This window comes from Sciurus vulgaris, assembly GCF_902686455.1.
Source record: "Sciurus vulgaris genome assembly, chromosome: 4".
NCBI lineage: Eukaryota > Metazoa > Chordata > Mammalia > Rodentia > Sciuridae > Sciurus > Sciurus vulgaris.
In genome coordinates, this window is record NC_136464.1 from 39,120,751 (window position 1) to 39,147,121 (window position 26,371).

Sequence of the window (26,371 nt, forward strand, 5' to 3'; positions counted from 1 at the left end):
GAATTGGAGAATATAATGCTAAGTGAAATAAGCTGATCCCAAGAAACCAAAGGCTGAGTGTTTTCCCTGATAAGTGGATGATGACATATAATGGGGGAGGGGAGGTGGATGGTGAGAGAAGAATGGAGGAACTTTAGATTATGTAGAGCGAAATGAGAGGGAGGGGTGAAAGATGGTGGAATGAGACAGACATTACCCTATATACATGTATAATTACACAAATGGTATGAATCTACATTGTGCACAACCGTAAAAATGAAATGATGTGTACATTTGTGTACAATGAATGAAAATGCAGTTTGTAGGGAAAAAAAGAATGTATTATTTCTAAATTTTATGCCTTGGCACTCATCATTTAATCCTAATCTCATTTACATTCTCATCTATATCACACAGGCTAGAAGATGTTAAACTGTGTATTTCCAAGATTTCCTTTCAACTAAGGACCTGGATATGACATAAATGTTATTGACAAGATGAGTTTGCATCAGATTCCAAGAGATAATCCAGGAAGAAGCCTGTGGTCTGTGGTTCCTGTGAGTTTCCCATTGCAGATTGCAGTGCTGATTCTCCAGTCTTTTGAGTGCCAATATTAGTGGGTAGAGTGGCAGTTTATTAACCTGTCTCCAATCTCTGGGTTGCTGATCTGGGTGTCTGTTCTCCAGTGGGGCAGTACTCAGAGACTGCTGCTCAGTGAATGGAGAACTGCAGTGTTGGGCTTAGGGACTGAGCCTTTCTTTGAGGGCCTATTTTGTGGTGCTCTGGAGATATTCTTAGAGTTTGACCAAAATACTGCTCCTTTAGACCCTCAAACAACACTGTAATTCCAAAACTTAGTTCTCTCTGCTAAGTCTCTTTCATTTTATAAGATTCAGGGAGGGAAATGACTTGCCTAGAGTCATACAATTTGCTTGCTAGTGGTAGGATTGAGACAAGAATCTATGCCTCCTAATTCTCAGCAGAATGCTTTTATACATGAACATACACACCCAAGGGAGATAACATTCATGCAGGGCTTCCTGTACACTTGAAAGTAAATGTTGTTTGTATGTATGTATGTGTGCATGTTTGTGCACAGGACGGTTCCTAAAACATCCAAATGTACCAGAGAATGAGACGAAGTGAGTCTGAGTTTATATGTAAAGAAAGAATTATTGTCATCTTCTTTAATGTAAAAATCCTATAAAATGTACAATTATTATGTATGAGTCAATTAAAAAAAAGTTTTCAAGGAATGACCCTCTTTGATCATTACACCCTTATGCATGTACCAAATTATCACACTGTATCCCATAAATTTGTACAATTAAAATAATAATTGAAAATAAAAATTTAACAGGAAAAATTTAAAAGCCCATAATGCATAAACATTCAACCCTCAACATCTTAAAATGATAAATTTATCATTTGAGATCCTTTATGCAGGTGCCAGGATAGTAAAAGAGTGATGGACATGCAAGTGGAATTTGATTCTGAAGGGATGCAAGAGAAAAAGCAAGGAAATATAAGGCCACCAATGACCTCTAGCTTCTGTTTCATCACTTTCCCTCGATCAGTCTGCCTTCTCAAGCCAAAATTGATAGATAAAACCAAAACTTCCATGTTGTCCAAAGAAATTATGTAAAGAAATCTTTACATCCTGTGATTAAATGCCCTTATATGGGATAGGTATCCCATATTCAAGAAAGGTGAGAAGAAAGGAACACTCTAAGAGGAGGACCACAGATTAATATAAGAAAGTACACAAAAACATTGGAAGGGAATAGTTTCATAATACTCTTCACAACGATTTACTCAATCTATTTTTATCAAGTATCTGCTATGTACAAGATATAACAAAGACACTATAAACAAAGATATTATGTGAGCTTTGGTCTATGCCTTGCAGAAATAAAAAAAAAAAAAAAACCTGGCAGCTCTCTAAAATGTCTGTTAATCTTAGCCAAAAAGAAAATCTGGCTGACCGGGCAAGAATATTTCTAGAAGAACCCATGTTGGCCCCTATTGATCACAGCTTATTTTCTCAAGTACTCATAAAATCTCTACTTAATTATTCAGTATAGAATTTGGCCTTGGATCAAGAGCAAAATATCAGTGGCTCATTTGCCAAATATTTTACTTTTGTAAAATCAGACAATTGTCTGCAATCTTGTGTGATTTTTTAAATCCTCTCTGATTTTTAAAGTTTCCTTAGTGTGGATCAATAATCTAATTTGCTAATCTTCTCAGTACCCTGATTAGTAGTTAAGTCATTAATAAAACACGTATTTATTGAGAATTTTGTGCTCAGATAGGCACAGAGGAATCAACAGCGAAGAGGTATAATGCTCGTATTCAAAGATTTAATCTCTGGCTGAGCAGTAATTAATTACAATAAAGCGCCATGTTACCACAGGTAGCATAGAGTGTTGTAGAGGCCTACAGCCCACAAGAGAAGCTGGAATGGAGTCATTGTCTAGGTCAGACCCATGTGGAGCAACTGTGAGGTCTTTCATAATCTTCTCAGTTACTCAGTGTCCTTATTGTAGTAGTCTTTCTGCTTTTTTTTTTTCTCAGACTATCACACTTTAGAGAAGATAAAAATAAAGTAATAAATGGAGGATTTTAGTTTTTATCATCATCTGACCCTGTAGTGAGTTTCAAATACCTATGAAGAAACAGAAGAATACTGAAACCATCTATGTTCCCATGCTTTGGTGTATGTCTGTATGTGTATTCACAAATGTTGGATCAAGTGTTTTCCTCTCTCTCTCTCTCTCTCTCTCTCATCTCTTTATTTTTGTGCTGGTGATCAAACTCAGGGCCTTGTGCATGCTGAAACTGTGCTTTTCCACTACACTATACATCATCTCAAGAGTATTGTTTTAAACCTTTATTTTCACCATCATTGTGCCATGGATATCCACAACCTCATTTTGAATGATTAAATTAATACTTCATTGTTGGACCTTAAAAACAACCTTCAGAGGAGCAGCCTTGTAAATACTTGAATATCTTCACCACAAAATATTTTCTCTTTAGAAACTTCTGGAATAGAATCATTGAAACAAATATATATTTCAATAGCTGATAGGTACTTTAAAAATTGCTCTTCCAGACATAAAAGAGTTCAGAATTGGAGGATGGTACTAAGGTAAAACCTCAGAGAAAAAGGGGCACAAGGGAAAATGGGATTGGATTTGCATATGGTGGTAGGTATGGGCTCCACTTCTAAGTGAAGATGAACCTTCAGTGTTCTTACTAAAATGGTGTGGCTGGAGGCCAAGGATGTAGACACAGCTAAGGAAACTCAGACAAATTACTGGAATTAGGAAGGGACAAGTAGTTCCTCTTAGACATGTCCTTTACTTTCTCACTATGAGCAAGGTACATTTGCCTTCAAGAGGGTGCTTCTCATGGTTTTAGAAGAAAGACAAAATGATCACTGCAGTTTTACATATGCATCAGTACAGATGCACCTTTCTGACCACCAAAATCTCTGTGTTAAACACCTCTCTTGAACTAACTTGTTTTTCTCAATAAATGTTAATTCTAATATACTTATTTTGATGGTGTCCTTTAAAAGAAAATGATTTATTATATAGGGATTCCTTTGCCATAGAGATTGACTGACGAAGTCTAGAGTAGGCAATTCGTAGAGTCCTCAAAACTGCAAATCAAAGCTATCCTGATAGAGAGGATTTCAGAATTATAGCGGTTCTGCCTCTTCTGTCTGCCATCCACTGAACAGGAGGGTGGTGCGTGGGCTTAGGTGGGAGACACTTTGTTGTCATGGTCACCACTGATGAATTCCTATTCCTAAGGGTTTCACAAGCAGGAAACTGACAAGCTGAAATGATGGTCTTAAAAATACCCTTCTGTAAATGTCTTTAAGATTAAAGATGACTTTAGTTTTGTCTAGGGTTTATATATGAAATTGCCTCTGATTAACTTTTACTTTTTTATCATTTTGCTCATGACGTCCTTCAACTCCTCCCCACCTCTGCCACTTGTTAAGCTTTTGGGAGTTAAATCATTTCTTTGGGAACCGAGTTGGGGAGAGTGGAATCAAAAGTACGCCATGTACAAACAGAGAAACAACATGTATCCCATTTGTTTACAATAAAAAAAAAAAAAAGTCCACCCACTGATGTGCATTTTGCTTTGAAGGGACATGACTTGAAACACCATATTGAAATGCATCCCTTCCTGGCTCTGCTATGTTAGAGTGGAATGAGCCTTTGGGTCAGAAAAACCTGGATCCAAATCCAGATTCACCATTTACTAAGTTGGCAAATTACTTAATCTCTCTGAGTTCCTATTTCCCCCAATTACCCCAGGAAATATGGGTAATTGTTGTTACCTGGTAATATTGTTGGAAGAATAAAAATAAGTGACTGCACAAATCCTCAGTTTCATAGTAGATTTCTTCCTATTCTGACTCAGATGACATGAACCTAGAGAGGCATTAAGGCAAGCACTTTCTTCAGTTTCAGAAGATTTTTTTTTTTTCCCGAAAAGTTTCCTTGTCATTGAAGATCTGTTCCTAAAGCATCGGATTTTCCTCTTTGTAGTAGTATTATCAATTGTAAAACTTTCAGAATTCTGAATTTGATAACTGTCATAACGGCTGAAAAAATATTAATGGAGAGACAACAATTTTGAGATTTAAAAATAAGTCTAAATTGCAATGAAAGAAAGACAGTGATGCAGAGGTAATGCGGTTGTTGCTGACTAGCATTGAAACCTGATTTGCTACCTATGCTAATTAAAAGATGGTGATTTTAGTCCATCAAAGTGAAAGGGTCTTGTTTTTCAGACAGGTAAAATCATAAAGAGACAGAAATTAAGAGGAGGGAAATAATGTGTTGAGAATGAAAATTGGGGAAAAAAAAACTAAGCAAGAATGATGTATTCTTAACAATGTGTGGTGTGTGTGTTTGTGTGTGTGCATGTGTGAGCATGAATGTCTCTCTGTTTATATGCAAAAATCTCATGAAAGGCCTAGCTTTCAGGACCAGATTGGCTCCTAAACTCAGTTTTTTCATCTGCTAAACCTTACTGAGTTTACTTTAGCTTGCTGAGTTGCTGTTCCTACACCTGTAAAGTAGAAGTGCTAGTAATATCTGGTCTCTGAAGGGTTTGGAGAATATAAGTGAACTAATGCACATGAAGCATCTAACACACAGAAAACACTCAAAAATATTATTAAATTGTCATTATTAAGGTGTCAGCACGTGTTTAGTGACCTGACTTCTAACTCCAGCACTGATAGAGTGTTCTAAGAATTTTTTTTTTTTTTTTTGGTAAATTTTTCCCCTCTAGACCCTCCATTTCCTCAATAGGAAAATTTAAGGGTTGTTCAAGATAGCCTGGAAAAAACATCATACAGCTTCAAATGTCTTCCACAACAATGATCAACCATGATGTTAATCATAAGAAGTTACCTGAAAATGTCACTGTTTTGGATACTTAACAATTCCTTATTATTTGAAGAATCTACAAAGGCAAAGGTTTGGGGTACAAAGAATATAGTAGCAAAATTTGTGTGGAGTTGATAGATGGGCACTTAGGGCAAGCACACAGAGGCCAAGCATTGTCTCAGCTCTGCAACTTGCTCATTCAACATTTCTCACATGATTACCCTTGAGGAACCCTTACCTTCCCTTTCAGGAGGACATAGAGTGTCTTAGTCATGGGATCCTTGAGGTAAGTGGGTGTTATGGTTTGGACCTGGAATGTCCCCCAGAGTCTAATGTGTTGAAAGTTTGGTCTCCAATGCAGTAATGTCCAGAGGTAGGGAGCTTTGGGGAAGTAATTGAATCATGACACCTCTTTACCTCACAGTGGATTAATTCATTTGATGGGTTAATAATTTGAATGGACTACTGGGAAGTGGTGGAAACTATAGGTAAGTGGGGCATGGTCAGAGGAAGTAGATTACTGGGGTATACCCTTGGTGTCTGTGTGTTGTCCCTGGCCCCTTTCCCTTTCCCCTGCTGCCTTGAGCTGAGCCACTTTCCTCTGCCAAGTCCTTTGGCATGGTGTTCTGCTTCACTCTGGCCCAAAGCAATAGAGCCAACCCACCATGAACTGAGACCTCTGAAACCATGAGCCAGAATAAACCTTTCCTCCTCTAAGTTGTTTTCTCAGGTATTTACCACAGCTGACTAACACAGCAAGAAACCTGGAAACAAAGATTTCAGTGGAAAGCAGACTTTAGATGACTCTTTTCTTTTTCTCAGCAAAGAGTTGTTTTGTTTTACTTTTTCCTTAGTGTTTAATCGCTGCTTTTAGAAACATCTCACTTTGAACCTCACAAATGTGAATGACATAAAATGAAAAGAATGGCAAATGCTTACTGAATATTGTGGGAACGCTTTGACAAACATAATCTCATTAAATACCAAATACTTTGGTATTTAAATAATGTAAAAAACATGGAGCCTTTGCCCAAGAAAAGGTAGTGATTTTATTTAATAGGTTATGTGGAAATGAGACTGATCATATGGTCTTTGATGAGAGACAGTAATCTTCAGATACAGCTAAGATTGGGGTGGAGTTCGAGGGTAGGGTGTGTGTGTAAGGGAAAAAGTTCTCTCTAGGATAATTCCTCCCTACTATGTTTCATCAGAAAATGTAGTTAGTTGTTGTTATTATTGCTATTATTGTTATTATTGCTACTATTGTTATTATTTTGACGATGCATGGCCAATTCCATCAATTACAATTACAAATTACAAATTAAAAGAGATGAAAATATAGATGAAAATTTTTGTTTCAGGATTTGTGGGTTACTGTGGAGAAAGAGTTTGTTCATATTCCTCCTCCATCTGCCTAGAGGAACCACCACAATGTAGTCTACCTTTTATCTAGCACCATCCTGACACGCATTTCCTCAAGACAGAGAAAAGAAACTTTTGGACTTCTCTAACTTTGGGCTCTGAATGCAGATCACCTGCATTCAAATCCCAGAATTACCACTTACTCGAAATTACTTTAAAAATTTAGGTAGGCCATTTCTCTGTTTCCTCATCTATAAAATAAGGATAACTGTAGAAACAGCCCAATAGAATTATTGTGAAGGTTAAATAAGTATTATAAACAGAGTGCTGAGAGAAATTTCTGGAACATACTAAGCACTTGAATGTCAATGATTGTTATTACACACACACACACACACACACACACCCACCACAGAGCAATCTTGACTATACTTAAAGGTCCCCATTCTCCCGTTTAATCACATAGCTCATTAAATACAATTATTACCTTTTCTTTGGTCAAGTTTTTGTGCCTTTTATATTATTTATAATACTTAAGTGTTTAATGCGATTAGGTTGATCAAGGAGTCAGTACAATGTTCAGCGGGTATCTGTTCTTTTCCTTTCATCTCATTTACATCTGTAATGTTCAAAGAAAGATGTTTCCAAGAACAGTTATTTCAAACACATTAGTAGATTAAAGATATGAAACTAGCAAAACAGAATGCTCCTTCTTATGTGTCTGTGTCTGCAGCCACCTAAATGAACTTTGTTTACTCTCATCACCCTCCTTGCTGTTGTGGTTTTACCCGTCAACTCCAAACAACAGTCTTACAGATGAAATGATATTCTCCAAAGATGTTCTTGTTCTAATCTCTAGAATCTATGAAAATGTTATATTACATGGCAAAGGGAAATTTTAAAGGAGATTAAAAACCTTGGAATGGGGACTAGGCTATAGCTCAGCTGGTAGAGTGCTTGCTCTGCAAGCACAAGGCCCTGGGTTCAATCCCCAGCACGGCAAAATAAAAAAAAAAAAAAAAAAAAAAAAAAAGAGAACCTTGGAATGGGAGATTGTACTGGATTATTTAGGTGGTGCCAATGTAATTATAAAGGTCTATAAGAGGGAGGCAGGAGGATGAGTCAGAGAGAGGCTTGAACATGCTACACTGCTGGCTCTGAACGTGGAGGGAGGGGCCATGGGTGAAAGTCTGTTAAGCAGTCTGTAATAGCTGAAAAAATCAAAGGGAATGGATTTTCCTCTGGAACATGTAGAAGGAACACAGCCTTGTAACACCTTGAGTTTTTAAGACTTCTGATCTTCAGAGACATGATAATAAATTTGTGTTGTTTAAAGCCATGAGTTTTTTGGTTATTTGTTATAGCAGCGAAATTAAACTAATACAATGTGGTAGCATGTTTGTTCACCTGTTTAGAAAGGAATATTTTAGAGGTTCTAAAAATTATCATGAAGAACAAAATATTATGGTCAATAATTAAATTTTGTGGGCCATTTAGTGTCTCAGAAGATTTTGTTCTTACAATTACAACCTTTTCATCTTCTCTAGGGCAGTTTTATGAAGCTATTTATTTTTTGGATGACAGGACATGTTTAAAAGCCTTTCTCCCCCAGGCATAAAATGGTCTCGAATGTCCTATTTTATGGACATTTTATGGTCTAAAGTGTCCCTATTTCCCCATAATACTAAAGTAAAAATTTACATCTTCTAGAAATAATATATTTTTACTGGTCTCCAGAGACAAGCTCATATCCTTAAAGAATATCCTGCTTTTGAAAGGAACAACAGTGTATGATAAAGTATAGGAATTGCTTTCTTGTGGATCTCTCCTTTTGCATTTGTCCTAGGACTCCTGTCTCCCTGTTTTCCTGAGAGCCAAAAACTACCCATTTTGTTGGCAAGGCATCCATTATAGCATGTGATGCATGTTCTTGAATGGTGGCTTTTCCCATTTAGCTGTATGACACTGTGGTCCAGTTGCCACCTATATCCAGGTAGTAGACTACCTAGATACGTAGAAAATTTTGATTTAATACATGCTATTGACTCTTCTGCATTAGCTTTCTTATGCATGGGAATTTGAACCAAAGCTACCAAAACTGAAAACCTGGCAACATGTCCCTCCCCAGATTCATCTTCTTTTTCTACTTTTAAAATCTTGTGTTCTGATGATATAGCCCATCTCTGTGCCTAGCATGCACAAGCCCCGGGTTCGAATCCCCAGTACTGTGGGATCACGGGGAAAAAAAAACAAAATCTTATAACAAGTCCTTTTCCTTCTTTGTCTCATCTTTGGTCTCATATTATCAACAAACAGAGATATTTTTGCAGTCTTAACCTTGGCCTGTTCTGGGTTACAAGCTCACATCCAGTAGACAACAGAGCTAAGGCAAGTACCAGGGAGTAACTATTGAATGGTGAACTGGAGTCCATAGCTCCTCTCAAAGGGGTTAACTGTTCCTTAGCTCCAGCCAATACCTGAGTGTTGAAATGTACTGATTTTTAAAAAGAGAAGTCAGAAATCTGCATTTTCATTTGCTCTCTTTCATACTTTAAAGTTTATTGACTAGTAGCCTGTTTTTATAAGATTATAAACTAATGCTAGTTTACTATATTTCTATTTTATATTTTCTGTAGCTATATAGTATTTTAATGTACTCACATTTTTCCTTGCTAGGATCTCATTTACTTATTAATTCTTGGAGAATCTGAGGTATCTCTGACTATGGTGTCCCCTAGTAATGTCAATTAAGGAGAATCTGGGAATGTCAAGGAATAATTCTTTGGATAAATGTAACCAGACTGATATCTGAGAAGTAGTGGGAATTTAATCAGTAAAATGGGGGGAGGGATGTGTGTAGATATGTTGGGAGGAACGTGGGAGAGTGTTCTAAGAAACACAAGTGTGAACAAAGGCACAGAAATAGGAGAAGAAACCGAACTTTGGAAGAAGCTGGAGATGCTCAGCCTGGCTGGAATTCAATATGAGAAAGACAGAATCATAAAGGGATGACCTTGCAGAGGTGGGCAACAAAATGGGAAGCGCCTCCTGCACTGTGACGAAGTGGTCATGGAGTTTAATTTTAATCTAGGATGGTAAGGGCCCATTCCATTCTCTCCTCTCCACAGCTCACTATTCTCCAATTCCAAGAATGCACTTCTAATTTATTTGTTTTTCTCAAGGCAAAACATGATAATTTTATATGACAACACGATTCTCAGGTGATTGTAAACAGGGAGATGTTGGAACTCTGTATATGAGGCAACCTGAGAAGACCTATTATTGGGGCCAGGGAGCTCCCAGGAGGCGGGGACTCTGTAATTGCCCCGAGGTAAGCTTCTGGGAGGCTCTGTTGTGTGCAATGCAGAAGAGCTCTCCCTGAGAGGAAATGTCCACTTAGGCATATTAGTTTTCATGCTATTCCTAATGGCCGTTAGAGAGTGAACCCAGGAATGTAAAATTTATGATGGTATCTGTGGTTTTGGATTATTTTCCAAGTTTCACAGAAAAGACTCACGTACATATAGACTGTAGCATCAATAGATGGCTGGGACATTGAAACAGTTCTGACCTATTTCCTAAGGTAAAGAATGGCTTCCAGCCTTTGCACTGACCAGATGTCTAGGTGGAAAAAGTGAGGGAAATAGCATAATAGATGTCCATCTGATACATGTAAAGTCAGGTCAAGAAGCAGTTTGGTCATTTGGAAGTAGGTCTTCTTATTAATCAAATCAATAATTTTTGTCATTTTCACCAATGTGAGGCATCTTGTACACATTGAGAAAATGATGAGACCAAGTGAGAAAGATTGTGCCTTTATCATTGAATAAGCTAGCTGCTCTTTTAAAAAAAAATAAACAAGAGACACTGAGTGTAAATTTGTTTGAAATTAGCATAATTTTCTATGTTTTTATTTTTGATATGTGGGAAATAGTATACCAGGCTCCATTAGGAGTCACAAATGATTTCATTAGCATAATTGAAGCAGATGCTATTTCTTATGATATAACAGGTTAATGTGTGAAAAGATATGAGGCTTCTGTCTTTAGATTTTTCTTGTGCTACAATGTGTTTGCAAGTAAACACCTTTAAGGATGAAGTCCAGGAGCATATAGTCAGCAGAAAAATAAAACAAATTAAGAAATTTGCAGCCAAGTTAGGACTTCCTTGGGAAGTACCAGGTCAGAAAATTAGTCATTGTTTTTATTGGCAAATGAGAAAGATACAATTGGAATAAATTGTCTCCTTGAATATCTTACTGCCGTAACTACACATCTGTAAATAATCTAGAATTTCTTCTAATCCTCTATACACATCCAAAATGCTTTGGTTTTGAAGAGTTTAGGATTTCAGATAACTGCAGATTTGGGGATATTTGGCTATAACAATGAAGTATTTTGGGGATGGGACACATATCTAAGCATGAAATTGAGTTGCTTTATGTGTACTTTAAACACATAGCCTGAAGGCAATTTTATACAATATTTTTAGGGTGCCTATATTTTGACTACAACCCATCACATGAGGTCAGGTGTGGAAGTTTTCACTTGTGTCTCAAATGTCAACACCCAAAAAGCTTCAGATCTTGATATATTTCAGATTTTCAGATTAGGAATACTCATCATGTTCCATGAACAGGCATATTTCTCCAATCATGCTAGGTGAAATAAGCCAATCCCAAAAACCAAAGGCTGAATGTTTTCTCTGATAAGTGGATGATGATGTGTAATGGGGGGACAGGGGAGTTAGAGAAGAACGGAGGAACTTTGTATTATGTAGAGGGAAGTGAGGTGGGGAGGGGACAGGAGAAGGAAAGATAGTGTAATGAGACAGATATCAGTACCCTGTGTACATGTACGATTATATGAATGGAGTGAATCTACATCATGTACTCCCATAGAAATGAAAAGTTGCACCCATTTGTGTACAATGAATCAAAATGCAGTCTGTAAAAATAAAATTTAAAAAAGTAGTTCTTTTGTAATGAATGATATTCAACTTATCTTTAGGCGTTCATGTCTAAATTTGATTCCTAACCCTTAACTTTCAATTTCTTTTATAAGTTAATACTTTCATCATATATATGAAGAAAAATTACCCCTATCTCCTACTCATATCCTGAAAAATCACTTTGAAAAAGAAGCAAGCTGGGTGGACGGTGCATGCCTGTAATCCCAGTGGCTCAGGAGGCCGAGGCAGGTGGATCACAAGTTCAAAGCCAGACTCAGCAATGGTGAGGTGCTAAACAACTCAGTAAGACCCTGTCTCTAATAAAACAGAAAATAGGGCTGGGGATGTGGCTCAGTGGGTAAGTGCCCCTGAGTTCAATCCCCAGTACCCAAAACAACAACAACAACAAACAAATTAGACATCTCAAAGAATCCCTTAATGCATTATTTATGATAGTTTGGTTTATATTTTCTAATAATCACTACAGATTTTTGGTTCCTTATGTAGCTAGGTATTATGTATATGCTAGATCATCACAACAATCCTGAAATATAGGTATTATTTTCCAGTTCATGGATGGATCAAATGAGAAGCAGAGAAGTTTGAAAGTATGCTTGGGGGCACATAGCTAGTAAGTAGCAAGACCTGGACTCAAACTGATGTTAACATGCCGGGCTCTTAACCTCAGTGCTTCAGTCTCAGCTAGACATTCCCTGGTCTTTCGATACCTTTTGAAATCCCACCTTTAAGGATCAATTCAAGTCTTAATTTATTCAAGACACCTTGCTCTATAAAGTCAATAACGAGCTTTTGCCTTCTTAAGTGACAATGACAGTGGATCTCAAACTTGTCCTCATGGTGTATCTACATTTTTCCAAGAACTAATGACACTGAACATTTTATTCATCACCTTATTGATCGTTTGTATGTCTTTATTTGTGAAGATTTTCTGTTCGAATTATGCTCATTTTATAGGGTTATTTGTTCTTTGCTTGTTAAATATAGGGATTAAGTGTATGTTCTAAAAGTAAATACTTTGTCGCAAATACTGTTTTACAAATATTCCCTCGCAGTCTGAGGTCTACTTCTTTTTCTTTTCTTAATGGTGTCTTTTGACAAGCAGACATTTGATATTTTGATATCTAATGCATCAGATTTCTCTTTTATGGTTATTACTTTCTGTATATTGATTAAGAAATATCTACCGAACTCCAGGTCACAGAGTATTCTGTTTTATTCTAGTAATTTTATGTTTTTAGCTTTTAAATTTAGGTTTATGGTTCATCTCAAAGTATAGATGCATCTCAATTATGATGTGGTAATATTCCCATTGACTCTTTTTTTTTTTGCTTAATTGGTTTTTTAAATTATGTTTTTATTATTTTTACAGACTGCATTTTGATTCACTCTACACAAGTGGGATACAAATTTTCATTTCTATGGTTGTGCATGATATAGATTCATAAAATTTGTGTAATCATACATGTACATATCTGTCTTATTCCACAAACTTTTATACCCCCTCCCTCTCATTCGCTCTACATAATCTAAGTTTCTCCATTCTTCTTTCACCCACACCCCCCAACCCCATTATGTATCATCATCCACTTACCAGGGAAAACATTCGGCCTTTGTTTTTTTTGGATTCGGCTTATTTCACTTAGCACGATATTCTCCAATTCCATCCATTTCTCTGTAAATGCCATAATATTATTCTTCTTTATGGCTGAATAATATTCCATTGTGTACATATACCACAGTTTCTTTATCATTCCTCTGTTGAAGGGCATCTAGGTTGGTTCCACAGTCTAGCTATCGTGAATTGAGCTGCTCTAAATATTGATGTGGCTATGTTACCATAGTATGCTGATTTTAAGGGACTTAGGAATTAGACTAGACTCTGCACCAAATAGAAGACAAAGCAGACCCAAATGTTCATCATGTTGGCTTAGGATCAGACTTCCTTAACAAGACTCCCAAAGCACAAGAAATCAAAGCAAGAACCAATAAATGGAATGGACTCAAACTAAAAAACCTTTTCTCAGCAAAGGATACTATCAATCATGTGAAAAGAGAGCCTACAGAGTGGGAGAAAATCTTTTCCACACACACTTCAGATAGAGCCCTTATCTCCAAAATGTATAAAGAACTTAAAAAACTTTACACCAAGAATACAAGGAACCCAATCAATAAATGGGCCAAGGAACTGGACAAATACTTTACAGAAGAAGACATATAGGTGATTAATAAATATATGAAAAGTGTTCAACATCTCTAGTAATTAGAGAAATGCAAATTAAAACAACTCTAAGATTTCATCTTACTCCAATTAGAATAGCTATTATCAAGAACACAAACAATAATAGATGTTGGCGTCAAAGTGGGGGGAAAGGCACACTTTTACATTGCTGGTGGAGTTGCAAATTGGCACAGCCCCTCTGGAAAGCAGTGTGGAGAATCCTCAGGAAACATGGAATGGAGCCACCTTTTGACCCAGTTATCCCACTCCTCGGTTTATACCCAAAGAACTTAAAATTAGCAAACTACAGTGCTACAGCCACATCAATGTTCATAGCAGCTTGATTCACAATAGCTAGATTGTGGAACCAACCCCTTGACTCTTAATAACTTCGAAGTGTCATAAGCCAAAAATGCAGGCGATGCACCTAACCTACCCTAGACCAGAGCTGAGCCTCGCCAACTTTAAACATGCTCAGAATACTCAATATAGTGTGCAGCTGGACATAATTTTCAAGCACAGCCTATTTTCTAATAAAGTCTTACGTAACTTATTGGATGACTGTATTGCCCCCCAAAAATATTCAACCCCCCAAAAAAATCCAGTATGCTATAGACTATTGGTTGCCCCTCATTGTCATGCTTCTGACTGTGGGAGTTGCAGCTCTGCTGCTGCCTGATATTATTAGAGAATATCGTATGCACACCACTAACTCAGGAAAAGACTTCAGGAAAAGATTCAAAGTATAGTTTCTACTGAATGTGTATAGCTCTAGCACCATCATAAAGTTGAAAAAATCGAACCATTGTTAAGTTGGGACTGCCTGTGCTTTATATTTGTTATGTAGAATAGAATTCACTGCTTTCGTTCCCCCAATGTGGATGTTCCATCCTTATATCACCATTTTTAAAGAAAGACTTTCTTTTCCCATTGCATAATACTGGTATTTTTGTAGAAATTAATTTACCTATAAGAATTGATCTATTTCTTGACTCTATTCTGCTACATTGGCCTGTTTGCCTGCTAGTAGGCCAATATTCATCTTTATTACTGAGGCTTTATGCCACAATTTAAAGTCAGGTAATGGAAGCTCTCCAGTTATGCTTTCCTTCTATAACTATTTGATGTGTTTTGAATTTCCATATAAATTATGGTATCAGCTTATCAATTTCTAGAAAACGCCTACCCTTGATTACATATGGGATTCATTGGATTTATAGATTTTGGGGGTAAGTGACATCTTAGAAATATTGGTTCTTCTGATTCATGATCATGCTCTGCCTCTATTTGGGTTCTATAAATTGTCTTCTCAGCAATGCTGTCTGGTTTTTGTTATGAAGATATTGCAATTTTAGTTGAATTTACTTCTAATATAACATGAGATAGTTTTAATCCTTTAAATGCAATATTATAAGTTATGCAATAAAATTTACAATATTTTATTTAAATAATTGAAGACTTTTAAAGAAATTAAGTGAAGAAACATATGATATTTTCTTGCCTATTCATATTTCTGATGTTTCTCATTCTTTCTTGTAGATCTGAAGATCCACATATTGTGATTTCTTTCAGCTAAAAAACTTCCTGTATTATTTGATTTAGAATATGGTGTCAGTGAGTTCTCTCAGTTTTAGTAGTTATTATTTTGTCTTCATTTAAAAATATTTTTTCTGTCTATAGACTATTGTGCTGGCAGTATTTTTTCTTTCCATTGCCTTTTGGATTCCATTGTTTCTTATGGGGTATTACCCATAGTGTGTGTGTGTGTGTGTGTGTGTGTGTGCGCGCGTGTGTGTGTGTTTTCTGTGTAATGTGTTCTCTGGATTATCTGAAATTCCCTCCTTTTTTTCCCCATTGATTTAACTCTAATGTGTGTAAATGTGATTTTCTTTGAATTTACTTCCATTTTGGTGTATTGAACTTCAAGGATCTAAAAGTCCATATTTTTAGCTTATTTAGGAAATTCTTGGCCATTATTTACACAAATATTTTTAAATATCCAATCTTTTTAAGTTTATTCAGTGGATTTTTTTCAATTTAGTCCTCAAATTTTGACTTGGTTATTTGCCACTTCTAATTTTTTGTTGATTTCCCTTCTCTCTCCATTCCTGATAGCCATAATTGTCTTTAAATTCTTGAATACGTTTATAATAAGTACTTTAAAGTTCTTGTCTGCTGACTCCAACACCTAAATCATCTCAGGGTAAGCTTCTGTTGCCTAGTGTCTCTCTTGACTATTGGTCAAATTTCCCTGTTTGTTCACAATCCTAATAATTTTTTATTTTCTAATGGACATTTTCAGTAATACAATGTTGAGACTCTAAATTTTGTTATTATCTTGTGAAGATTATTAATTTTGGTTCCATTGGGCTATTTGCTTTGCTAAATTCACATTCCAAACTCCATATCCTTTGTGATAGAGAGGACCAGAAATATCTCCTCCATATGTGATACTCAGGAGTCAACCAAGAATTATAGGGAGTGGTGGTATGTGTGTAGACTTTCATGTGGGAGTGGTGTCTGTCTGTCTATATAATAAATTACTTAAGTGGTTTGATTTCTTATGAACTCCTCACTTTTCAGACAATTCTGTAGCAATGAAATTCATTCCCTGACACTTTTTTTTTTTTTTTTTTGGTACTGTGATTTATCCCAGGTGTATTTTAATACGGATTCACATTAAATAAATAAATAGGATTCCAATCCTATTTATTTATTTATTTATTTATTTATTTATTTATTTTTATTGTGAGACAGGGTCTCACTAAGTTGCTTAGGGCCTTGCTAAGTTGCTGAGGCTGGCTTTGACCTTGTGATCTTCCTACCTCAGTTTCTGGAGCTGCTGGGTGCTGCATCTATTTCCTACCACCCCGACACTTGACACGGTTCTGTTGGAGTAGAGGATTCAACACTTGACACGGTTCTGTTGAAAGATCATCCTCCTTCTTGGGGGCCATAGGTGTGGGATGTCTCCATGTGCAGTTGCTTTTAATACTAATAAGCAATATATCCTTAGATTCAGATTATAGAGAATACTGGGGAGATTTCATGGTGTTGGGGCACAAAATAACATACAATAAAGTTTAATATTAATACTTAGATGAAATTATAAATAAGCAATTATGATTTGCTCAAATTTGTAAGGAGCCTGTGATTTCTTTTAGTATACAAATTCTCTAAAAGTTATATGTAAGTATGTGAGAGTATTCCTCTGAGCTTTGATGTGGTGTTTGGTCTTCATTGCTTTCTTAGTGTTTATGATTAAGTTTAAGGATATTTTTCCCACTTAATAAATAAATAGGTTAATCATAAGTACAATTTGTATTGTTCCTATGTCTACTTAGAGTTTTAGTCCGTCATTGAGTACATGAAAGAGAATAAATATTAACTATACGCTGATTCCTCTATTCTCTGTTAATAATAACAAAAACATTCCACTGTTAATAAGTAACATCAGAGTTCTTGGAAGGGGTAACTTATACAGAAACTTAATGTCCTGTTCTTTCAGGGAAATTAAAACTAAACTGAGCATGGTGCTCTCTACCTTGCTGGGAACTGGTTTTCTTTTTAAGCTATCATACAGTAAAAACATGTTTCTTGAATAAGATTATTAATTATACTCTTGAAGATTTTTTACTTAACATTTTCTTGTATTAACCATGAAATGATGTAATCAATACCAAAGAAAAAACATATAAAAAGACTCTGTAAACAATAAAGATTCAGACTCAGCCTCAGAACACTTGGTGTCTCTGTGTGCTGTTTCTCCACCATGCTGACACCTGTCATCCACCTCTGACCCTGGACCGCTGCTAGGGCTGGACCCCGGCAGCTGGGATTACGGGTGTGCACCACCATGCCAGGCTCCCCTGACCATTACAGCTAGTAAGACCATCTTTTTTCTTGAGTCTAGATACTCTATTGATTGGGGGTGTCCAAAAGTAAACAGGACACGTGAACACAAATCTCCACTTACTCTAGCTTCCTTATTTTGAAGATTGATGCCTCTCTTTTTTGCTTGCATTTGACCACTGTCTTGTATCTTTAAATAGTTGTGCTTTATTTTAATATTTTTATTGATTCATAATTAAAATTTGTGACACATGATCCAAAATGAGTTACTGTGCCAGTTCTGGAAGCAGTACTCTGCACATTAAAACTGTAAACTTCTGGAGCACAGGTACTGAGGCATATGTTTTTTTCCCAAAGTCCTGAAAGAATTCACTAATGAACTACCTATACAACAGAACAGTGATAAATGCCTACTGAAGTAAATTGCTTTGACTGAACTAAATTATTTAATATATCTGAATAGCAATTTGATTATATTATTATTAAAATGACCCATAATGGATAATCACATATATAGGGAATTTCTATAAATTCAAAATGTGTAGCATAACCCACAGTTTTTAATTCAATAACTTGTTATGTTTGTCATTATTTGTAGACCTGGATCTGCTGAATTAGCCAACCATTATATTCTTTCTCTTGAGGTTGTCTCTTCTAATCAAGGCATTGGCGTCGGCTGACTATGGTTCCCTGATGGTAAGACTACAAGTCAACCAACAAAAGTCTAGGGCCTTAGGTCTAACACTGCAGAGATGCCAGTGTTGGTAACACTCCAAAATGAGTGCTAGTGACTATTTGGAGTTTCAATATTTAGAAAGATTATAAGGATGGTCTAGATAAATCTGGAAAGAATGACATGAGCAAATAGCCCTGTCTTTCATGGGTTCTGGAATGAACATTGCTACCATGTGTGCCAGGCATTTTTTCCCTATGAACCAGGTTTTCTCCTGCATTAATTATGGAGATGCCTAGCCTACGTTACAGTCCAGTTGTTTTATTTTCTCTTGACTCCAGAAGACAGCCACAATCAGTACTGCACCTAACCAATGTGTAAATATTACTTGCTTATGTGAATAGTTTAACCGCAGTTTTAAACTTAGCAAAAATTGTATAAAAGCAAAAAAAGATCTATTTTTAATTCTTTTGCTTCCCAACAGGATATCTAAGAACACATTATGGTGAAAAATGGGAACTTGCTGCTTGTATTAGGGAGTATACATCTCTGCTGATGCCCTAATTTTATTCAAGAAGGGAATTATTGAAAATTCTTTAGCACAGGCAGAGTAAATTCTCAGAAATATATAATAGCATACACAGTCAACCCTGGGGCATTGCTAACATTTTTGTGTGTAATGTTGCACTTAAATATGCTTTTTAATTTTCCAATTATGCATACCCATAGGGAATGCTTATAGCAAACACTGCCTCGAGAGTAAAGGTGATATGACCTCTTCATTCTAAAGTAAATTAAAGAATCTCAACATATTTGAAATTATTTGCTTTGTTTTAGGAATTTCAGTCTGCATTTTCACTTCCTTATACCTGTAGGGATAAGTTAGGATAGTCAATTAGGGAGTCAGTCTCTGACGAATTTATACTTGCTCATAGTTTCCTTGTAAATTTTTCAGAGAATTGAACATACAAAATGTTGGCACATAATTAGTTTTGAAACATATACAGAAAAAATAGGATCACGATTACTTAAATTTCTATGGAATAAATGCAATATTTGGAAATAAAATTTAACTCTATTGCAATTCTTCATTTATTAATTTAATTCTACAAAAATTTATAGAGCACTAAAATGTGCCAAGTATCATCCTACATGATCAGATTAATGCCCAGAGGGCTCACAGTAGAGGCCAATGCATGTAAAAACAAGTGATTTCAATGTAACCTGTTGCCTGCTATCACAGAAGTTTGTTAGGGCTGTTTTGGGAGGTGCTTTTCAGAGGCAATGTGCTTGATTTTGCGTCAGAGGTTTTAAAAAATGATGCAGAAGCAGATTCTAGCTTCAGGTGAATCTTTATCCAAGATCCAAACAATATCACCACAAACTTGTTCCACCCTATGTATTTTAAAAATGGTTTTTATTTTATTTGTTCTAATTAGTTGTACATGACAGTACAACTACGAATTTATACATTTTGATAAATCATACATGAAAGGAGTGTAATATCTTATTTTTCTGATTATACAGGATCACATCAGTCAGGCAATCATACATGTACACAGGTAATAATGTCTGTCTCACTCTACTATCATTCCTTCCCCCTTTCCTCTTCCCCACCTTTCACTCCCCTCTACCTAATATAAAGTAACTCTATTCTTCCCTATCCCCCCACTCCACTTATTGTAAATTAGCTTTCACATATCCGAGAAAACATTCGGCCTCCGTTTTTTTGGGTTTGGCTTATTTCCCTTAGCATGATATTCTCCCTGCTTCTTTGTTAATGATTCCCAGACGCTATAGCTGTTAGGGTTCTCTACTTTTTCATTCACATTGAGGTAGAAAGACTATTTACTTATTCCAAGAGCTGAAAAATATCTAGGAATGGAGTATTCAGATATCCTTATTGCTCTGATGGAATGACTTGTTTATCTTTGAATCAGTTACTTCATTATGCTGACAGCAAAGAGGGAGGTGAACCTTGAGGTGTTTTGAGAAAAAGGGAAGAGGCAACTTATGAATCCCCGTGAAAATGTGTTCCATCCTGCTTTCAGAGTAAGTTTACTCCCATTCCTAATGTGCAGAACTAACTTGACGGAAAGAAGCCAACGCTACAGGATTTATTAAAGACCCTCAGCAACCAGCTAAACTAATGCCAGTTCATTGACTTTCTACCTGAAGTCAACTTAGTTGCCAAGTAAGCAAATAGTTCACTCTGGGGTCATTCATCCACTTGCTAAATATTCACTGATTATTTTATTCTGTACTAGGCAGCATACTAGTGCACTAAACAATGTTCATCCAGGCATAGCCTCTACACACAGACTACACTTCCTAATGGAGGAGACAAGAAGGTAAATGCAAACAGCAATACAATGTTGATGGCAGAAGTACCTAGTGCTTAGGACCACAGAGATGGGGCCATTGAAGTTGTTTGGGGACATCCAGGAAGCTTCCCAGAGAAAGTGAAATCTGGATGGTAAATAGGGAACACCATTCTAATGCCTAGTGAGCCATGTGCTTCTCTGATTAAGCATTGCCTGTGTGTGTTTGTGTGTGTGTGTGTTACTGGGGATTGAACTCGGGGGTACTCTATCACTGAGCTGCACCATCAGCCCTTTTTTATGTTTTTATTTTGAGACAGAGTCTCACTAATTTGCTGAGGCTGGCCTAGAACTTGTGGTCCTCCTACCTCAGCCTCCTGAGTCACTCGTATTACAGGCACACACCAGGGTACCAAATTCTTCTGATGAAACACTTTATGGCAGATACTACTGATTATCCAAAAGTCATTTTTGCTTTTCAAAAAGTGGATTCTTATTTTATTCCAGACTAAAATGTTCACTTGAAGATATTCACCTACTAAGACTCCTTTCTGGTCATTCTTCAAACAAATAATCAAACACCAAACTGAACAAAGGCAATCCATACAAAGAACAAATAAAGAAAGGCAGTGTTTCTAAAAGACAGTGGAAGATAGTTTCAGGGATTAATTTCCCTGGGTAAAGAGATTTTCAAAGTGAGTTTTAAAGTTAAGGAAACAGATTTTAAGGATTCTGTCACAAAACTAACTTGGTTAACTGAATTTATATTACCAGGATACCTCCTCCTCATTTTTATCCTTCTTATTTCTTTGACTTTAATATTTGCTAAAATTCAGATTCCTCTGGAGAACTTTGCTTATTTTATTCTGACAACTGAAATCCATTAAAAATGCTCAATTAATGTTCTTAAATATTCAAATAAAAAGAACTGAGTTTTCAAGTGCTTTGAGCCATAAATTTAGATGATCTCTAAAGTCCATTAAATTCTTACTATTATGCTTAGTAGGCAGGTCTCCTTTCTACTAATGAGGTTTTAGCAAAGGCATAAAAGGTTAAGTGATTAGCTAGGGAGAGTCTGGGATAATGAAGGTGGGGATTGTTGCTGTTCTTTTTATTGTAAGCTGGTATTTGCCTTAAGTCAGTGTTTCTTTGCAATGCAAATAGTACTCCTCAGACTTTATTAAAAGATTTCAGAGGAGTTCATTCAGTCCAAAGTCTTTGCTTCCCATAATTATTGTAACCTAATCTGTTCCCCAGTTATTTAATTATTCTTAAAATATGTATATAACAATAATGCAACCTTATATATTATAAGGTTTTGTGTGTGTGTGTGTGTGTGTGCGTGTGTGTGTGTGTGTGTGTGTGTGTCCAGGACATACAACTGCAGGAGCCCTTTATTTGACATTTCCTCAAGAGTGAGTTGACTCTCATGTCTGCACTATCCACTAATACCTCCATCAGTGTGCCCTTTCTGGGGGAACAATAAAATGATGCAGAGTTGTCATTTGCACCTTCGCTGGAGGCAGCCTCCGCTTATGCTATCTGAGTGACTAAAGGCTTGGCTGTTACTTCCATTTTGGCTTGTTGCTTCAATCTGCTACTCCAAGACCTGGCAGCTCAGTTCCCTCTCCAGTTTGACTGAGTCCCTGATGCTGCTATTCCAGATTATCCTATGATTTTATTTAAAATACCTTGTGCACAAGTTCCTTCTGGTTTTAAGTCTCTGGAGGACTTTCTTTTTTCCTATGCTTTTTTCCTATGACTATGTAGATTGGTTGTCTAAAAGAAGAGCTGCTTTGACTTAGTGGTCAGGCAAACATTGCAATTTAGAAAGATGATGGTCTTTGTCGTGCCATGACAAATATTTGGTAAAACTGATCTGGAAATACCTTGAAAACAGGTGTGGATCTACTGAATGAGTTTACAAAGTCATAATATTGGTAGGTGATAAATGCTACTTGCTGCTTTTGAGCAAGCAGAGATGAAAAGTGCACAAGTCTGTTAAGGATGGTTTTCCCTGGCAATGACCTGCAATGAGTATTGACTGATAGCTGGATGAAAAGGCCAATTGTTTCCGAACCTCAGAACTATAAGAGATAAATTTGTGATCTCAGCCTTCTTAAAATCTTCCATTAAGTATCTCTTGGCTAGACAGGGGACCCAACACAAGGCAGGATTGAAGGCATTGCTTTTGGATGTGAGCTTATTGTTTCAGATGTCTTTATCAATGGCTTAGCATAGAAACTAGTGTCTGACACACAGGATTGCTTAATGCTAGTTTTCAATGCCCTTGTTTTTTAACCTAATGTAACAATGGCTTTTATTCTGAGAATTACAGGGTTTTTATTAAAAGGAAAGAAACAGTTTTAACCAACAATCATTTCTAATGACTATATGATATTTTAGGATTTATAAGCAATAGACAAGATCTATGATGCTGTTTTCTAGTTTATAAACCAACAGATAGAATGATTATCAAACACATTGAAACCGTGAGGCTCATCAACTTATCTAGGTAGACCTACCAGTTCATCAACCTCTCCAGTTATATTGCACACTTTGTCTTAGAATATACTATTTGGAGAATGTATCAGTTCATTAGAGCAGCCATAACAAAATGCCACATGCTATGTATCTTAAACTATAGAAATTTATTTCTCACAGTTCTGGAGAGAAGTTTAAACTGAAGATATGATTTTCTCCTGGGCTTGCATGTGGTTGCCTTCTTGCTGTGTCTTCATGTGACCTTTCATAGGTACACATATGCCTGGCATCTCTTGAATTAGAGCCTTACCTTATGACTTTGTTTAACCTCAATTATTTTTAAAGACTATCTCCAAATAAAGTCCCAGGAGGAACAAAATTTAATCTGTAAAGGAGAGGATGATAAATTATTTTGGGGCGAATAGAGTTATAGAAAACTCTGTAAAAGAGGTGAACTTTCATCTGAGTGTTAAAGAACATAGTACACAATAAATGAAACATGGTGAAAAGGGGCATTTCAGGCATTAAAAAAAGTAAGGAAATGTATACATGTGTATTGTATTTGCTCAGGAAATGGCCAGAAGTCTGAGTTGGCTGGTGCAAGCTGCACTTACAAGAAAAATTGAGAAAAACTTTGTGCAATACCCTTACATACATTATCAGGAAAGTCTACATAGAAAAAATAATGTCTTCCTTAGAAGCTCACCCCCATCTACTAGGAAAGCCATGGGTCAAATATGAGCATGTGGTAGATAGCAAATTACTAAAAAGTACTAATCTGGAAAGAAGAGGGAATTTATAAAGTCATTGAGGAAAATTTTTTAAAATAGACATATAACAAAAGAAGAGAGGGAATCTATTGACATGTTTGGTGTTAGTGGTCAATGGTCTCATTTTTAAAATTCAGATCTTATTTAGAAAACTACTTTTAAAGAGAAAGACGCCTGATTTTCCATTAAACGTATAGAAAGCAAAGGACTTACTTTGGACTAAAACAGTAGTTCACAACTGGGGGCAAATGTGTCCCCCAAGTGACATTTGATAGTTGTCACAACTGAGGAAAGGGAATGTGCTACTAACCTTTAGTGTATACAGGCCCAGAATTCTGCTAAACCTCTTATTAAGTTCATTCTTCTATTCTTTACAATAACATTGTACTCAGCCTAAAATGCTAATGATACTGAAATTGAAAAAAAAAAAAAACCCACTGCATTACATTCATGCACATTTTCAATGTCTTCCTGGTCTTCTATATTGTTTTGCCTCTTAAAAAGTCTTTAAAGTTGTATACAAATTAGTATACATAATATGTTTTTGGTTTTTCAGCTAAGAGGACCTAGAAGCATTAACTCTGTGGTAATAATGAGCACACTTAGTGCTCACATCTTGGTTTCTAACTAGGAACCCTTAGAGAAATGGCTGATTCTAAAACTGAAGCATAAAATACACAAGGTGAACTGGGAGCATCTTGCAGTATCAGAAAGTAAGAACATACTCAAAATAAAAGTCTGTAATGATGGGTTGTGTCAAAGAGACATAGGAAGTAAATGAAAGAGCTCTAATGGCCAAAGACAAAAATAGTTGTATCAATGTAAGTAGTATTAGACCCTAATGCAAAATATAAAATGGGTAAATACATGAGCCCATACTCATATTAGTAAATGGTGGAATACATCAATAAATTGGGGAGAATAAATGAAACTCCCATGCAGAAGAATTCCAAATAATTTATGTAGATCATCTGCCACTAAGGAGATGGTATGTAACTTTGCACTCATTACCTATGAATACCACATAGTGACTTCTTCCCTTGGACATATAGTATGAGAAGGGGGAACGATGGAGTAACTCTGAAGTGGAGGAGCCTAATAGACACTGCCTTAGCAGGATGAGCAAGGTTGTAGACAGCATGTAGCCTTGACTTGAAGAGATGAAAAGAGCACTTGAGTTCTGTGGTCTTTCTGCCTCAAAACCATCATTCCAGTCTACCCATGAGGAAAACATCAGACAAATCCCAACTGAAGGACAGCCTTCAAAACATACAAATAATATTCTTCAAAATTGTCATGATCATCAAAAACAAAGGAAACGTGAGACACATAAAACCAGGAGGAGCCTATGGAGGCAGGACAACTAAATGTAATGTGATATGTGCCAAGACTCCTAGAACAAGAAAAAGGACATTAGGTATACCCCAAGGGAGTCTGAATAAAATGCTGACTTCAGTCAATAGAAATATATTTATGCTGTTTCATTAATAGTTAAAATGAACCATAAGTAACAAAGAACCCAAGTCCATTGGTTGATGTTTGAATGTTGACAACTTTTGAGTCTTACCCATTCATCTTCCCCTTTTGCCCCACATCCAGGCAAGGGAATAATAAAGCTTGGGTGCTCCTTCCATTCTTATAGGTGGGAGGTTCAAACTGTATAAGATGCTGCCCACCCTCAGGAAACCTTACCCTGACCCCAGCCCTTTAATAATACAGACTCTAAGTAGATCTCCTTTCCTGGCTCTCAAGCTATTTGGAACTACTTTGTGAAGACTACTCTGTACTTTCCTAAAACCTCATTTTATAAGGAATAAACATTTCCATAACCTCATGGTGTATGTGTGGAATTCTTAGTCTTGGTATCCAAATCAAATCCTGGATGGGAGGAATCCATTCTGTTTCTTCGGAGTGGCTATTTATTGTGATACTAATGCTAGCTGTTAATGATAGTGGAAACTTGGTGTGGGATATATGGGAATTCTTGGTCTTTGAAATTTTTCTGTAAATATAAAACTCTTCTAAGATAAAGTTAACTTTTAAAAGTCTTTACATCATAGTTCATTATAACACAGTTATAATATAAACCTATCTTTGGGATCCATGCTACTTGAAGAGACCATTTAATTTTGCTGGAGGACTCTTGTCCTAAGTTCAAGTCAGATTCATTTAAAGCAAAATTTCACCATGAAATATTGGATTTCTTTGTGATCCATTTTTTATTAGACAGTTATTTAAAAACAAATCAGAAAATAGATTTTTCTCTTCAGTTCATCATATAGAGGGCAGTTTCAGAGGAATGGCTACCTCTTGCATAG

General features: G+C 36.2%; 1 protein-coding gene across 3 annotated transcripts in view; it reads left to right on the top strand.

Moving 5' to 3' along the window:
• Positions 1 to 26,371, top strand: part of LOC306660131 (uncharacterized protein) — a 309,182-nt gene that overhangs the window by 164,927 nt on the left and 117,884 nt on the right. The window contains exon 2 of one of the 3 annotated variants that reach the window (XR_013763549.1): positions 397 to 536. The exons of the other annotated variants lie outside the window; for them this stretch is intronic. The gene's annotated coding sequence lies outside the window, so the exon portion shown is untranslated. The remainder of the gene's footprint in view (positions 1 to 396; positions 537 to 26,371) is intronic. 3 annotated transcript variants of the gene reach the window in all.